This window comes from Crocodylus porosus, unplaced genomic scaffold (assembly GCF_001723895.1).
Source record: "Crocodylus porosus isolate Cpor-Errol unplaced genomic scaffold, CroPor_comp1, whole genome shotgun sequence".
NCBI lineage: Eukaryota > Metazoa > Chordata > Crocodylia > Crocodylidae > Crocodylus > Crocodylus porosus.
The window spans coordinates 15,415,971-15,432,167 of NW_017728911.1; the positions used below are offsets into that span (position 1 = coordinate 15,415,971).

The following is a 16,197-nucleotide window of genomic DNA, read 5'->3' on the forward strand; positions in this document are numbered from 1 at the left end:
GTCATTCTCCCCTTGTACTCGGCCTTGGTGAGGCCGCAGCTGGAGTGGGGGGGGAGATGCTCGTTAACCCAAAACCCAAATTTTCACTCAAGGTTTTTTCCTTTGTTCCCTTGTGAATTTCTCATTATTTCTTTTCCTTTAGAACCCTTTTCATGGTGATTGGCATGGACAGCAGCTGCATTTTTGCCTTACCTTATGTGGACTAGTGTATTCCTTGTGCCATCCCTCATCTGTACAGACTTCCAGAACCTTGCCCCACAAAAAGATTTCCATGTAACCTCGGCGTGCATCCTTTTCTACTAAGGGGCTGACATTTATCTTCTGCTTTTGCTGTTGTGAACAAAAACTAATGTCACAGCAGTGACTGGTCACAGCATAGAATCATAGAAAATGAGGGTTGGAAGGGACCTCAGGAAGTCATCTTGTCCAACCCCCTGCTCAAAGCAGGACCATCCCTAACTAGATCTTCCTAGCCAAGGTTTTGTCTACTCGAGTCTTAAAAACCTCCAAGGATGGAACTTCCACCACCTCTCTGTGTAACCTCTTCCAGTGTTTTACTACCCTCGTAGTGAGAAAGTTCTTCCTAGTATCGAACCTGCCACTTGAGACCATTGCTTCTTATTCTGTCATCTGCCACCACTGAAAACAGTCCAGCTCCATCCTCTTTTGAACCCCACTTCAGGTAGTTGAAGGCTGTTATCAAATCCCTTCAGTCTTTCCTCATAAGTCATGTCCCCCCAGATCCCTCAGCATTTTTGGAGGGGGCTCTCCAATTTGTCCACATTTTTTCTGTAGTTGGGGACCCAAAACTGAGCATAGTACTCCAGATGTAGGCCTGCTCAGTGCTGAATAGAGGGGAATAATCATTTTCCTTGACATACTGGCAACACTCCTACCAGTGCAGCCCAGTATGCTGTTAGCCTTCTTTATAACAAGGGCACACTGCTGGCTCATATTCAACTTACTGTCCACTGTAACCCTCAGATCTCTTTCTGCAGAGTTGCTGCCCAGTCAGTCAGCCCTCAGCCTGTACTGGTGCATGAGATTTTTCTGTCTTAAGTGCAGGACTTTTCTCTTGTCCTTGTTGAACCTCATGAGATTTCTTTTGGCCCAATCCTTCAATTTATCTAGGTCACTCTGAATCCTAGCCCTACCCTTCAGCACATCTATTACTCCCACCAGCTTGCAACTTGCTGAGGGTGCACTCTATGCCATCTTCCAGGTCACTGATGAAGACCTTGAACAAAACTGGCCCCTGGACTGACCCCTAGGGCACTTTACTTAATACTGTCTGCCAACTAGACAGTGAGCCATTGATTATACTACTCTCTGAACTCCAATGCTCCAGCCAGTTTTCGGTCCACCTTACAGTCTGTTCATCCAGCCTGTACTTCCTTAGCTTGCCTGCGAGACCGTTGTGAGGAGACTGTGTGTCAAAAGCCTTACTAAAATCAAGGTATATCACATTCACCAGCCGTCCCGCATCCACAGAGCCAGTCACCTCCTCATAGATGGCAATCAGGTTGGTCAGGTATGACTTTCCCGTGGTGAATCTGTGCTGATTGCTAGTAATCTCCTTCTCCAAGTGTTTAGAAATGGGTTCCTTGAGGGATCTGTTGCATGATTTTTTTTAGGGACTGAGGTAAGGCTGACTGGTCTGTAGTTACCTAGATCCTCTTTCTCCCTTTTCTTAAAGATGAGCACTATATTTGTCCTTTTCCAATCATCCAGAACCTCTCCTGATCACCATGAGTTTTCAGAGGTGATGGCCAGTGGCGCTGCAATCTCAGCAGCCAACTCCCTCAGCACCATTGGGTGCATCGCATTTGGCCCCATGGACTTGTACATGTCCAGCTTTTCTAAATAGTCCCTAACCTATTCTTTCACCATTGTTGGCTGCTCGCCTCGACCCCAAACTCTGCTGCCTGATGCAGTAGTCTGGGAGCTGACCTTGCCTGTGAAGACTGAGGTGAAAAGGGCATGGGGCACTTCTGCCTTTTTTCCTGCATCCTCTGCTACAAGGTTGCCTCCCCCATTCAGTAAGGTACCCACACTTTTCCTGATCCTCCTCTTGCTATCGACATACTTGTAGAAATCCTTCTGTTACCCTTCACCTCCCTTGCTGTCTGCAAACTCCAGTTGTGCTTTGGCTTTCTTGACTTCATCCCTGTATGCCCAAACAATGCTTTTATATGCCTCCCTATTTATTTGTTCAGGTTCCAACTTCTTATGAGCTCCCTTATTGTGACTTAGTTTACTGAATAGTTCCCTGGTAAGCCAAGCTGGTCTTCTGCCATCCTTGCTCGTCGTCTTGTGCATTGGGATGGATTGTTCCTGTACTCTCAGTAAGGCTTCTTTAAAGTCCTGCCAGCTCTTCTGAACTCTTCTCCCCCTCAGTCTGGCTTCCCAGGGGATCCTTCCCATGAGTTCCTTGAAGGAGTTGAAGTCTGCTTTTCTGAAGTCCAGGGTCCTGACTCTGCTACTCTCCATCCTTTGTTCCCCCGGGATCTTGGATTCATTCATCTCACGGTCACTGCTGTCCAAGCTGCTGTCTACTACTATGTTTCCCACCAGTTCTTCCCTGTTTGTGAGCAGCAGGTCAAGAAGAGCATGGCCCCTAGTTGGCCGCTCCATCACTTGCATCAAGAAGTTGGCATCAACACTCTCCAAAAATTTCCTGGATTACTTGTGCACTGCTGTATTGCCCTCCCAACAGATGTCAGGGTGATTGAAGTCTCCTGTGAGAACCAAGCATGGTCCTGACTTTATCAGGGAGCCAGGTGGCCCACGTGGCAGGTCACAGGATAAGACCCCAGCAGAAGGTTGCTGGAGCACTTTTGCAGTAAGCAGCTTCCTACCTATTAGTTCTCACTGGGCCTCTGAACAGTCATCACTTACCTCAGAATCTTTATGCATCAGTTGCAAAAGTAGCTCACAGGATACTACGTGGGTCCAGGACTCTTCTACTTTAGATCACCAGATGAGACCAGCTACTCTTTTCTTCGTTGCGGTTTCCATAGTTGGGGAATTCAGGGTGCCCAGATAGCTGCAATACTGTTACAGTTTTCTGTCAGCTCAGAGAGAGAGGCTTTGCAAAATTTCCAAGGCTCTTCACAACCAGAAACAAGCTACTGAGATCCTAGCATGGCTCCTCAACGTCAACAGGAGCGAGGATTCTGGCGATATCGTTGACTTGACACATTAAAAAAAATCATCATAAATGGGAGTTGTTTAACTGAATCCTCTTGTGAAGTTTGTAAATCACAGACATGAGATAATACTTGTATCTACCTGTTTTAATAACAGAGCAGTCATCATGAATGTGTCTCATGTAGCGTGTATACAAAAAATAGTTTCTCCAAGCCAGAAGATTATTTTGCTTGCATGTAGGAGGCAGGTTGTCTGATGTGAATATCAGTGAAGAATGTCCAGCAAGATCACATGGACCATATGCTTCGTACCACAGTAATATATGAACAAACTGTTGATAAAACTTTAGCCATGTGATCATATAGAAAAGAAGAATCAAGAATGTGAGAAATGCCATCAGGGCCATTGTTACAATGATAATATGTCAAGTTTATGTTATGTGATCTTTTGTCCTTTTGCAGACCAGCTAAAAATTCAGTCATTGCATTATCCCCCCCCCTTTCTTTTTTTTTCCTAATTTCTTTTAATGTTAAAATCTCTTTAAATTCCACTGATCTTGTGACTGCATTTCTTATAAAGTTTCTGTTTCACGGCTATTGTTTAAACTTTACACACGTTGTGCCTTTTCCCATCATGCTAACATTGTCATGTACAATGTTGGCCTCTCCTGCCATTCCTTTCCCACCTAAAACATGAGTACTGTACCTAAAACTACCCACGTTATATAATTTTAAAGGGACTGTGAGCACTTCGTTCTTATGAAGTTAGCTGGCTATATAGCTCTTCTGATTTCATAAACTGAATATATTACAAATTTCAAGTGTATGTATTGGTAAACTTAGTGAATTTTGACTCTTACAGTTTGTAGGTAGTGTATCGTTATCATGGAAGAGACTTACATTCGAGCCCGAACTATCTTCACAGGCTAGCAACAAAACAAATACAACTCTTAACTTCCACAAGAAAAACCACAACATATATTATTTCACATCTCAAGAGGTTTGTTGAGGAGGAATATTGACATTTAAGACAGCTGATTGCCTTCCCAGCTGTGTGCTATAGCATTTGCACTGTAATAAGGAACAGGAGAAGCAATTACAGGTGGAAAAAGTCATTCAAAAATTAAAAAAGGCCAAGGGGAAAGCAGCAGACTTATTAGAGGTGATCTAGTTGTCACTTTAAAATTAGTCTTTTGGCATATGTTTATTCACGAGCACATAATTTAGTATGTCTCTTAATTCTGTGTTGAATTTTAAACTTCTTAGGGCAGATTTAATATTTGGCAATGCAATGTACTTTTTAAAAGATGTATGTTTGGTAACCTTAGAAAAGTTGATGTGTCTGTCTTAAAAGTAATCTCTATCAGAGGAGCAGATGAATGATTTGAGAGGGAGAACTAGGGATGCATTATGCTTGATTACAATCTTATTAAATTGAATGCGAGCAGGATGCATCTCTAACTACTTAGGCAGGCAGTATTTTATTGGTTTATATTTGGTTCAATTTGGAAAAGCAGTCTCTAACCATAGGGGGAAAAGCTGTTAAAGTTAGAAACAAGAAATATTTTCAGATGATTGCCTAAAATCAGTCCCTTGCTCACTATTTTTGAAAATAGAGTTTTTGCATTTTTTTAAAAATGCCTAATATTGATAGAGGAATTAACGATTGGCAACCCTCATTGAAAATCTTGGCCGCTTTCTGATAATGCAGAATCTAAAGAAAAGCTAGATCCTGTGGTAACTTATTTGATTTTGTTCTGTTGTAAGTAGGTTACCATGTTCTCTATTTTTGATATTCAAAGAACTCTATATAATATTGGAGATGTTGACTTGGAGAGCTTTAGTGAGATGTAAACTTTCTATGCCTGCAGCACGTGCAACTTTAACATTGCCAGTAATTTTGTGATTGTAGTTTAAATGAGCTTTATGCAACTCCTTAACTAGAAAGAAAAGCATACAAACTTGTTTCCTTTGCTGTAATCTAAATGCTAGGTCTCATGTAACAGAGGCAAACTATCTTAGCAATAACTTACACTGGAGAAAAACAACAAGATAGACTCTGTGAATTTGGGAGAGTTTGTGGGGGAGTGAAAGGAATCCTTGCTTTAGGTTAGAATATTTTTGGTCACCCATGTTTCAGCCTTTTGAAACAATATGCTTTTTACTGCCTTCTAGGAACCACAATGCAACATATGATTAGCATCTCAATGAGGTCTTTTTCAATAGTGAAACAAAAGCTTTTTTTGTAAGTGGGGATTATATTGTCAACTTTATAAGAGGGCTTTTGTCCATGTTACAGTGGATGTGGTGACCAGTGGAAGGCAGCCTTCTATTCATGACTTTGAAATGCAAGATGAATGATTTTGGACTTCTGAGCCACTCCCGAACAAACTGTTTTATAACTCGTAGCCAGTATGATGCAAATTACCCTCATTCATTGATGGATTGATTTTTTGGGGGGAGGGGGGTGGAAACCAGTTGTTTATAAACTGAAATCCTTACAGTGTAGCTCTTGATTTTAAATATGGAAACTAAAATATTCTGAGTTACGTTATTAAATATAAAATGATTCAAATTTCCTTGGAATAAATATGGATGGGCAAAGCCATCTTGGAGCTTTTCACTGTAAATTGTATAAACAAATTATAATTTTGATGGTCTGTTTGGAAAAAGTGTATACTCTTAACTTTTTAGGGAAAGAAAAAGTAATAAACCCCTCTTATGTTTTGTTGAGTCAACCACTTAAATGAGCTTTGTACACTATCCATCATGAATAATTTAAACCTTTACAGGTTGTGGTTTTTAGTTGCTTACTTTCTCTGCCTGCTTCTTATAATCTTTCAACAAAATATTTTTGATGTCATTGTTATAATAAGCCCATTGTGAGTTTAAAAAAAAGCCACCTTATTGCAAGCTTAAATAATAGACAAAATGTAAACTTTCTTAAATTGCTTCCTCACTTCCAGTCAAAGATCTACAGAGAGTAGATTCTTTTAAAAGCATTTGGGTGCTAAACTGCAATTGATTTTTAGTGCATATTTGGTGTTTTGAATACCTTTTTTAATAGTGTGGCTCCAGTTTATTTCAAGTAGCCAAACACATTGGTTAGCTGGTTGCACTATGTAACAATGAGAATTTAAAATTCAGGACCAACTTGGATTTGTGTTCAACAGTCAGATATTACATTTGGTTTTCAGACAGAGCAGAAGCTCATTTTTTTACTTACAGTATCACTGGTTGCTGATGTCATTAGCACCTCATAGTTGTTGTGCCCCATACCTGGAATAATAATGCTGTAACTAGACACTAAGTAAGAAAGGATTCTTGATGCATATTCACATATAGTCTATGCAAGTAAGATGGACCAGATAACCAAATATAATTATATTTGTAGGTTGATTGTTTTAATGGCTCAAAGTATTTATTCTACACATTGCTGGCTAGATTACTTCCTGTTTAGATTAAGTGAGGAGGCCCAGATGGTTTCTTGGCTTATGTGGGTAAGGGTGAAGGGCTGAGGGTGTTTTTCCATCACTGGAGTAGTCATCCTTCGGCAAAAATGTGCGTGCTTTTGCTGAACAGTTTTGTGTCAAGGGCTGCTTCAAAGTGGGAAGCCAGAGGGGAGCTGCCTCATATGGCATTTAAGACTAGAGTGCTGCCCAAGTCTGAGATGCTGGTAGGAATTGCCCTCGGGGACCAAACACTGAATTTTTCTAGTTCACACTTGAAGTGCTGCTTAACATAGTCATTTCACAACTGTAACTACCCCCTTGAAAGTGTAAGCATTTTGCTGTATCGTTCCTTTGAGGGAGGGAAACTGAAGGAAACCATAATAATAACATTTCAGTTTTCCTGAACCGAAGGAAACCGTAATAACATTCTTAGCCTCCTCATCTGTGATATTGTTTCCTGATGCGATGGAGAAGCATCCCGTGTTCTGTGTAACCTGGTAACTCGAAGAAATTTCTTTCACCAGTGCTGCTCAACAGGCCATTTTAAAGGTTCTCTGGAACAATATGAATCAGTTCTGAAACAGACAAAACTTTAATGTCAACTGGTGTGGCTGCAGAATAAATTTCATAAAAGTTAGTGGGCAAATATGGTAGTTTAATAATAATAATAATAATAATTTTAAAAAAGCCAACCTCCTATTTGTTTTCCAGCAAAAGCAGTAAATGATTATTAATCTGACCAAGATGTATGTTAAGTATTGCATGTTTGTTGACCAACAAGTGATGACTACAATAAATTCTATTATGCCAATGTAGCAAAGTTTTAGAAAAGTGGTTGTATAGTAAAGAAAATAGAGAGCAGTCATTTTCCTGAAGGAATGATGGAACTTCATGCGATATATTGCAGTTCTTGGCTGGTTAATTAAAAGCTGAGTTTTGATATAGTTCTCTATATAAGGATCAAGACTTTGAAATATGATGAGCATGTATAAGGCACTGTAGCATAATCACTTTGTTGCCTCCTTACATAAATTTTAAATCAAAACCTGTATGTGAAATCTGCTAATACCTTCTAGTCCATCCAGCTTACCCATAAATTCCTCTTTTCTAGTAACAATTTCCCTTTGTTTACAACATTTTTAAAATAAGAGGCCAAGAACCTGTTTTCCTACTGTTTATTTCTGTGGTTAATCTAAAAAGACTGAATTAGCCATTCAGATTTTGAAGTTTTAGGACTTAAAGGCTTCCTCTATATGTTACGGGTATCACTTAATTAGCTAGTGAATTATGCAATTACCCTGAGATCAGGTACACAGGTAAAGGAGCTATCACATGACAAAATGCTCTGACCAGCTGTGATTCTTGGGGATCTGTAAAAAGCCTGGCCTCACACAGAACTTGGTTCCCGGCTGCACCTTAGCAGCAGCCAGACTGAGAGTCCTGCACCTGATGGGGCTCTGGGTCCTGATTGCGCCCCACAACTGAGGGGCTCTTGGTCTTGGCTACACATGGCCCCCTTAGCTGGGAGCCCTCTTTGCTGTGGGTGTTGTCGTCTTGCCAATGCAGGGAGAGCCCAGGATCAGGCTCCTCCTACACCAGCAATAGGGTGTGATTGGTTCTGATGCACAGTCTCACAGTTGCACTTCCTACCATGCTTGTGTGGCATGGCAGGAGGAGTGATTGCATGGATCACGGATTAAATCTAGTCGTGACTTTTACTTGCACTTGTAGAAGGGACTAGGCATTCCATTTCCAACCTCAGTGTGACAGTTTTTAGACAACAAAACTTTTTAAAAGGTACTTGAATAGGAAATTGTGGAACAAGAAATCATCCACAGATTTGATTGTGTTAAGTATGGTCTAAACCGAGACTATGGTAATTCCATTACCTGAATTATCTTTTATAACCCCTGTATTCTTCAGTGGGTTAACTGCTTTTTTCTCTCTCCTACCCACCTTGCCTCTCTCAGCAGTGTTCCCTTCTCCTTCCACACTTTCCTGCCCTTTGACATCTATTTAGAAACTCTGCTTCTGCAGTTCCTTCACAGCATCTAAAGAAGTAAGTCTTCTGCTTATGAAATCTTATGCTGTACATCTTTTTAAAGGTGCAAATCTACCCAGTCTTCTAAAGACTTCTAGCCTACCATCATTAACATTTATGGCACACAGTAGGCCTTGCAACAAAGCGTAACTTTTTCACACTGTCCACATTGAAATCCCTAGGAAATACTTTTATGCCAGGAAGTATACAAGATTTGAAGCACCTGTTCTTGTACTTGTCTCCCCTTCATATAGCCAGATTTTTAAGAGTGAAGCAGAATCTACGTGGGTATTCATAGAGGGCTGTGTTCCCTTCTGCACGTTTGCGCACACACCTTCCTGTGCCTCTTTCCTTCTCTGCCTCCGCTATATGAACATGTTAGTTAGAGGCATTTTTGATGGGATGGAGCTGAAGTTCCCAATATTCCTGCTGGGTAGCTCTGAACCCCCACCTGACTGTTTTTACCTGCATTTCATTTTTAGTGCTCCATCTCTTCCATTAGGATTATTGCTTGTGGACCCCTAACGCCAACTATACTCTTCCCCTTGCCTATCCTAATATCTGGTAAGCTTGGAGACCTTTTGGCAGTGGGAGAGTGGTGGGACTGAGGTGTGTCTGTACCATATGTAAAATACAAAGTGACTACATTAGATCTGTACTTAAAAATACCCAGCAACAAACAAAAGGAAAGGGATCTATACTTCTGTTGGGGTCAGAATTTCCATTTATCTCAATAAGATGTTTTCAGTTGAATGAGAGTATGTGGATGTGAATAGTGCACTGTGGAAGTGAATAGTGCCTGAAGCAATAGCTGAGATATGTGTGAACTGACTAGTATATTTTAGTGCATATTTTCATGCTCTCTTTTCCCTGCTCAATGCCTGTGAGCCCTCACTGTCCTCTGGTGTCTCAGCAGTCTACACTAGGTGCATTCCTGATCTCAGCTCCATGGCCAGAGGGTCAGCCTGACAAAGGGGCAAAGCTACCCAGATCCTTGCATGCATGTGGGAAAAACAGAGTGGCTCAAACTGGAAAGGGACCGATTGCTGCAAGAACTCCTACTCAAACAGATTGAACCAGCTGTGACAGTATGAACACTAAGTATCTAAAACATGGTTAATGTACATCTGTGTGATGCTTCTTGCTCAGCTTTACCATGGTCTCCTCAACCTCTGGTTAAGTCAGTCTTTTTTCCTTTGAAGCACCCAGCAAACAGTTTTATTATTTTCATAAGGTTATGGTAGAACTGGTTTGGTGGTTAGAACTTTTGTGACATGCAGGAAGCAGTCTCCTCTCCAATATCTTTTCCAGCAAAGACTGATCACAAATGCATTAGGGAGATGTAACTGAAGTGTTGGTTGCCTCTTTGTTGGTCTAAGGACCTAAGCAGGCAAGGTTCTTTGGGTCCATGTGATATCTTTTATTAGACCAACTGAATAGTTGGAAAAATTGTTCTTTGCAAGCTTTTGGGCACCCTTCTTCAGGCATAGGGAGAGTCTGCTTAAGGAGTTGTTAGGAGTTTACTTCAGACCATCTACAAATATGAGGAACTTGGTCTTCAAATGACATGGTCCTACATCCGAATATTTTAGAGTTTAGTCAGTAGAATAGTCGGCATGATATTCAGTCTTGACCTTGAAAATATAATACAGACACTGCAATGACCATGTGCTGCCCAAACAAGCAGAGATGTCTAATCCTTCTTTCTCTGAAAGCCATTGAGTGCTAGAATTGATACACTTAGATCAGGGCAACAGTCCTTACCTCCTGGGAGTTGGCAAGAACTTGACTGCCTTTTTAGGAAGTTTAGTAACCAACCAGTATTTGTGTGGATCCTTTTTTGGAAGTACCAGTAATACTCAGTTTAATGGTAATTTCTCCTGATGTACTTTGCCTATAATGATGGCAATGTGAGAGCTTCATTTTCCAGAGAAGGCCTGAGTCTCGGTCACTACCATCTGACTTCTTGTTACTATTAAAAATAGGCTTGTTGTATATTTTTCTATCAATTTTGTTGAATAATTAGGTGGGGGGGGGTTTCAAGATCAAAAAAAAAAATACAAAACCTCATTAATTCTGGTAGAATGGCTTGTTACAGTAGTGGGCTATAATCCAGCAACCAGAGTGCCTGCATCTGCTCTTTCAAAACTGCAAGCAGATAACCAGTCAGTGCATTTGATGGTGTGTGTGTTAAGTGCCCACGTTTTAGTGACAGAACCATTCTTAAGGATTCAGAAAATCCTGGTGCAAAACCAGGAGATTTCTCCCAGAAAAAATTCACTCTTTAATATGGAAGAGGTTCTTGATTTGGACAGTTCAAAAAGTTTTGAATCAACTGCTGTGTCTTGATTAGCACAGACATCAATTGCAGTTGGATGCTGGGCTTCTTACTATCCACCTTGCAGTGATTCCAGGTTGTTACCTGTCCCTAGTCATGCTTGGTCTTACCTTCTTATGGTATTGAGTTTTTTGGAGACTGCAACACACTTCCTCACCAAAGATCCTGTTCCTGTCTAGGATCTCAGTACAGGTCTCCAAGACTTACAGAGCTACCTCTTAAGCTTTTCTCAGAATGCTTCCTACATCACCTCATTCATTCTCTTAGTCATTATCACTCCAGAATAAGACAGATTTTGGTGGTTTGGTGGCCAAACCTCTCTTACCAAACATTTCATGAGGACACAGTGATAAGACCTCACTCAGAATTCATCCAGAAGTTGTCTTCCTTTCTTCTGGCAGCTTGTGGGCTGCATCTGACCCAATGATGGAGTAAAATGTGGCCTGCAAGCTTCCTCTGGGTCTTCCCCCAGTCACTCCTGCTGCTGTGACAGTAGCCAAGAGTCTCTGGGCCAGGGCAGCATGGCAGGAGGAGGCCTAGTAAACTCACTGCCTGTATGGCAGAGGGAAGACAGAAGGGGCTTGCACAGCAGTGCGGTGGGGAGGGTGTGGGAGATGGATGAGGGAGAAGGAGCTTTATGTATTGTGGGGTGGCTCACACAGCAGCAGCAGTGGGGCTTGCGCAGCTCCAGCAGCAGTAGGGGTCTTCACATGGTGCAGAGGTGCTCATACAGCAGCAGACAGGGCAGGCTGACAATAGCAGCAATGACAAAAAATATCCATGTAGTGGGGGGGCAGGAGGGGATTCAGCAGCAGCAGTGGTACTCAGTGCAGTAGGGGGTTCACAGCAGTTGCAGTGGGGATGCTTATATAGCAGTAGCAATGGGGCAGGGGGAAAGCAGCAATGGAGGAGTATCTATGTGGAAAGAGGGGCATGTGCACTAGCAGCAGGATGCAGTGGGGTTTTGCCTGTGTGACAGTGGTTTAGGGGAAGGAGCTTGTGTTGCTTGCACAGCAAAGAGGACTATGTGCAGCCCCCACAGCCTGCAGCCCTGAACCTGCAGCCAGTGCAGCAAAGTTGGACAGGCCTGACTTAGTAGATATATCCAGTACTGTGTGTTGGTAAAGTGATTGGATTAAACTTGTTCAGATCATCTTTGGTTATAGCCCAGTATTCAGAAGTCCAAGCTATGCCATTTTACAAAGTATCTAAACATATCTTGTATTATTGGATGATAACACTCCCACCCAGTATTAAGACCCACTCCACTAGTGTCAGATGACAACTTCTGCTTGTTTCAGACTTGTAAATGTGACAGATTTGCAAGATAGCATCATAGGATAACCCACTGATTTTTGCCAAACACTGCCTTTTAGCAGCTTGATCAGATACCAAGTTCCAGAGAGGACCACTACAATCACTGTTTGACTGATGAAGCTGAAATCCCTATTTTCCCCAGGGTATACTTGCTTTGTAATGGTCTATAATGGAATCCACAGTGACTGAGGCTTAACATGAAAACTACCATTGTTGTGATTCTTCTTTTGTTTAGATCACACATCCTGACCTCTACTTTTACATGTGAGAGACACTTTCAAGTTTAGTGGAATCAATTGACTGTATTTTGAAGACTTATGTTTGCTGTTGGGAAAGTAACTGTTCTTTGCAAAATAGTCTTAATAAAATCACTTTGGATCTACAGCAAATATATTGCATGTTTTTTGTAATCCTGATTATGTTCCTGAATTGTTCTAGAATTACATTTCCTTGTAGAGTTTAAGTCAGTGATTCTCAACAAGAATGCCAGGGCACCCAGGGGTGCTGCAAGATCCTCTGAAGGGTGCTGGGAGATGTGAGGATATAAGCATAAATGTGCAGACTCAAGCTCGGTCCCTGCCTGGCCATTCCCCTCCCCTGCCCTGCCTATAATAAATTAGTTTTTGAAATGGGGTGCCATTCAATTCACCAAAGTTATGGAAGGGTACCTTGAGTCTACTGAGGGGGGTGCCTTGAGTCTAAAAAGGTTGAAAACCACTGATTTAAGCACTTAGTTACACTAAACAGCTGACTTATGAGAACCTCCTGGTAAAGAAAATGAAAATTCCAAGGAGTGTCAATATTCTTTCCACCCTATTCAATCTCTGTTTTCTTTGTTTGCCTGCTAATTTAAACTGTCTTCTACAAGCTCAGTATTCAGTGTTTCCATGGTAGAGAAAAACATGGAAAGTAGTGTGACACATTCTGTCAATTTAGGAATATGATTTTTCTATTTGTTAATATCTTGTTTGAGTATAATATAGTACCAGAACCAATGACACTGATCTTATTTTCCCTTTCACCTTATTCTCCCCCTTCAGTTCCTTCACTACCAGAGAAGGAAGTCCTGCAACAAATGATTTAGTCTTTTTAAGGACTTTAAAAGAAATATACCTTACCATAACCTTTGCTGGTACTAGATTCACAACAAAATCTAACTTGTGACCTTCATGTGAGTAAAGCTGATTATAAACATAATTGGATTTAAGATGCAGCTTATTTAATACTGCCCTGTAAATTCAGTTTCCCTTCTTCACAGCTAATCAGCTGCAGCACAGGGCTTTAAATGTCCCTGAGTGTGGGGAGCCAGGGCTGCCCCCATGTGATCTGGCAGGAAGCAGCCTGAAGCCACAAACTGATACTGGGCACAAGGCAGTTGCGTCCTCGATCATGGGACAGTGATCAGCGGATTGTCAGCATGAGAACTAGGGCCTCAGGCTGCTGCCTTCCTGATCCCTGAAATCATGCAGTGTCACATGTTCAATTTGAAGCTGGATACAAACTAGCCCCAAGGATATTCCATGTTAAATCAGTTGTTTAGTTAAATGTGGAACATCTCTTTGCATCTTGGTTGCCATTTTATCCAGCCACATGTATTTCCCAGATGTGTGGCATGTTACAATTCATTGTGCAATTAATGCATTAATTGTATATTATAAATATAACCTCTATCAGTGGCTGCAGTGTAGGACTGATTCTCAACCAGGGTGTCATGAGATGTCTTTTAAGGGTGTCAAGGGGTGCCTCACAGTATTAACACTGTTACTTTTGCAAACACCTACACATTATACACAAGACAAACCTAGAGATTTCAAATAGGAAACCATGGTGTATCAAACAAAAGTCTGACCTATTGTGGTTTTTCTGAGTTATTTGCAACAAAAGAATTGCTTTTATTATCTTTCCATGGTCAAAAAAGAGTGAAAGCTAAGACCTGGCATTTTCTAAGGGTGCCTGGAATCTAACAAGGTTGAAAACCACCAATATAGGTTTTATCATCAGTATTAGCAATGTATTTGAACTAAGAAGTTGTATCTCAAGGCATGTGTAGTGGTGTAAGTCACAATCTAATTTTGAAAGATATTCTCTTGAAACATAGAGACTAAATACCCCAAAACTCATTCTAGTATTAAGCTATGGAGTGACATTGCTGCCACTAGTGCCTAATTGGCTTAAAGTCAATGTAGGCTCATGCTAACTGTAAATTTAACTCAAAAGCTTATTTTCACATCTAAGTTTTAATTTAAATCATGATAAATAGTATATAAATATTATACGGTTAAAAGAACAGTTGATTGGATGATAGGCTTTTATTTTACTAGCAAACCATATTGAATCAAAGCTTTTAGCTTTTGTCAGTAGACATTAGAACTTCCTAACACTGCTCATTTGAAAGAAAAGACTCCCATTTTATACTTGTTTCCATGAACTGTGAAGCTATATTTCTTTAAAAATAATGGAACATTTTTAAAATATTGGTATTCAATTTCTATGTGGGTGATTAGAGCATAGTTGTTTAGTATCAAAACTGCAGATTGTACAATCCAAATTTAATAAATTAAGTTCTATTTGAGCAAGCATGAGCCAAGAGCCATAAAATGCCTCTTTTGTTTTTAATTGTGTCTGTTTAGTTGCTTTTATTCTGCCATTCTTCTCATCAACAAAACAATATTTGTAGTCTATTGTAGATCTAGAATCATCATACAGTTAGAGAGAAAGGTCACTTTAATTTCAATTTTCAAGTTGTCAGCAACACTTTCAGTTAAATCCTATTGACTTGCTAAATTGAAACTTTTGAATTAGACTTCGGAAAAAATAAGAAATGGAACGCTTTATTTCAGTTTGAGTTTAATTTCCAATGTTAAATAGATAATAAACGGTAGTGGCTTGACCTTCGGAAATGAGAATCTAGAGGTAAGCTTAGACATTGCATTTTTAGCACTCTCCAGTCCAGTTGTTACTCCAAAAAAAAAAAATCATATCTTTAGTTCAAGCTGATCTGTGGTGATGCAGATGAGCCTTCATTGTTAGTATGCTGGCTACTGTTCATTTCCTTTTTGTTCACAGGATGGTCTTTCAAGGCCTTCTTGCATATTGTAAAGGAAGTACAATAAATGATTAAAGGAATTAAAGCTTTAACCACCTTATTTCCATTCCCATTTCCTTAAGGCTTCTACCACTTTCTCCTTCTCTGGTCTTCCTGTTATAGTTTTTTATAAAAGCCTTCATCCTATTGCTATCTCTAAACCTAAGAAATATATCCTGGATGGTACATGAAATTGCACTGTATCTTATCTATATTTATATTTTGGAAGTGCTAAACAGTGATATGTGGCCTTCTTGCATCTTGAAAGTTCAGTGAACATTGTGAGGTTAAAAGCTTTATTCTTCTCTTTGTGATATCCTCTGTTAAATGGGTGCTATGTTAAAGGCTTCAGAAAACAAAATATTTTGTGGCATTTATTTGGATTCCCTACCAAGGGAATGATACACTCTAGAAGCTGGCTTTGAAGTGTAAAACAGATGCAGCTTTCTTTCCATTTGTGTCAACATGGATACATCTTTCACTTCTCATTCAGCTGCCCTTAAAATAAATTACTTCGGGTTTTTTAAGCTTCTTTTGGATAACTTTGCCAGTCACTAACTAAGAGTACACTCATTAAAACCAATACAGTTTTCAGTCTTTTCCAGTATTAAAGCACTTTCTTACTTGTTAAGGTTCTTCTCATCTTTTTTTTTTTCCCTCTTGAATAGCTGAATAGATAACAGAATACACTGTAAATACCTTGTGGACGTTCTGTTTGGTATTGAACTTTGAATACCATTGCACAGTTGACAGAGTCTGGTCCAGGTGATAAAATATGGGATAGGCAGGTGAAACATGAGGTTGTTTCCTGTCTC

At 40.4% G+C, this 16,197-nt stretch overlaps 1 protein-coding gene across 1 annotated transcript in view; it reads left to right on the plus strand.

Annotated features, from left to right (window-relative positions):
• Positions 1-16,197, plus strand: part of ADAM10 (ADAM metallopeptidase domain 10) — an 87,573-nt gene that overhangs the window by 25,949 nt on the left and 45,427 nt on the right. The gene's annotated exons all lie outside the window — the stretch shown is intronic.